The sequence below is a fragment of the Eutrema salsugineum genome, unplaced genomic scaffold, assembly GCF_000478725.1.
Source record: "Eutrema salsugineum unplaced genomic scaffold, Eutsalg1_0 scaffold_12, whole genome shotgun sequence".
Classification (NCBI taxonomy): domain Eukaryota; kingdom Viridiplantae; phylum Streptophyta; class Magnoliopsida; order Brassicales; family Brassicaceae; genus Eutrema; species Eutrema salsugineum.
In genome coordinates, this window is record NW_006256895.1 from 7,980,406 (window position 1) to 7,981,418 (window position 1,013).

The 1,013-nt window shown below is 37.6% G+C and overlaps 1 non-coding gene across 1 annotated transcript; it reads right to left on the reverse strand.

Annotated features, from left to right (window-relative positions):
• Positions 1–396: 396 nt before the first annotated feature.
• Positions 397–507, reverse strand: LOC112089561. Its single transcript, XR_002901197.1, has one exon. It is a non-coding gene; the product is annotated as a small nucleolar RNA R71 (small nucleolar RNA).
• Positions 508–1,013: the final 506 nt, after the last annotated feature.

The following is a 1,013-nucleotide window of genomic DNA, read 5'->3' on the forward strand; positions in this document are numbered from 1 at the left end:
ATTTGAGCTGGATCAGACGGTGAGAAGGTCTTCATTTGAGGGTGAACTTCTGACGGTTTGACTCTGAGGTAAAAATCTGGTCTTCTATCCATTTTGTTAAGCTTTTTCCTAGGTTTCCTGAAAAGAGTTTTGGAAATACAAATACTAGAAAAACATATTAAAAGTACTTGAAAGCAATAAAAAACATAGAAAAAGTATTTCAAAACGATCCACAAAAGTGGTCAAAATACGGTGTTATCATTCACTCGGATCATGAGACGAATGCAAGGCTGCGTTTCTTAATCACTTCTACACCACTGGCACATGCATGGTTTAAGTCTTTGTCCCCTGGTTCACTCAGATCATGGGAAGAATGTAAGGCTGCGTTTCTTAATCCTTCTACACCACCTCTAGATCAAACTTCATTAGAAACAAGATTTATAGATTCCAACAAAAAGAAGGAGAACTTTTTCATGAAGCTTGGGATCGTTATAAAAGGTACATAAGAGAATGTCTCCACCACGGTTTTACAGAGACATGCACCTTGAACACCTTCTATGAAGGTCTTGAATGGACATCCTAGTCATCTCTAAATGTGGCAAGCGCTGGCAATTTCATGACAAGGACTGTGGAAGAAGCTTACGTCTTGAATAATAATCTTGTTGTGAGTAGAAGAAACAATTGTCCTGATCAAGAAAAAACATCACGTTCCAAATGTCATGATCTTAGGGATTTCGAAGAACTTAAAACCTTGGTGAAATTCTATCTAAAAAACAGAGTGTTCTGTTAATGTCTATGAAGCAGTTAATGCATCTGTGATTAATCATCAACTTACAGCACAAGAGCTCACCCAAATGAATCTCCAATCTGCTCCAAAAACATCCACAACCTCTCAAGACAACAATCTCGAGCTTATGATGCAACAACTTTTTATGAAGCTGTAAAAATTAGCAGACAACGTGCATATGAAAGTGGACAGCTTATACACTGACGTTAATGGTAAGTTTGAAGCTCTTTCTACTCATGTTGATGGC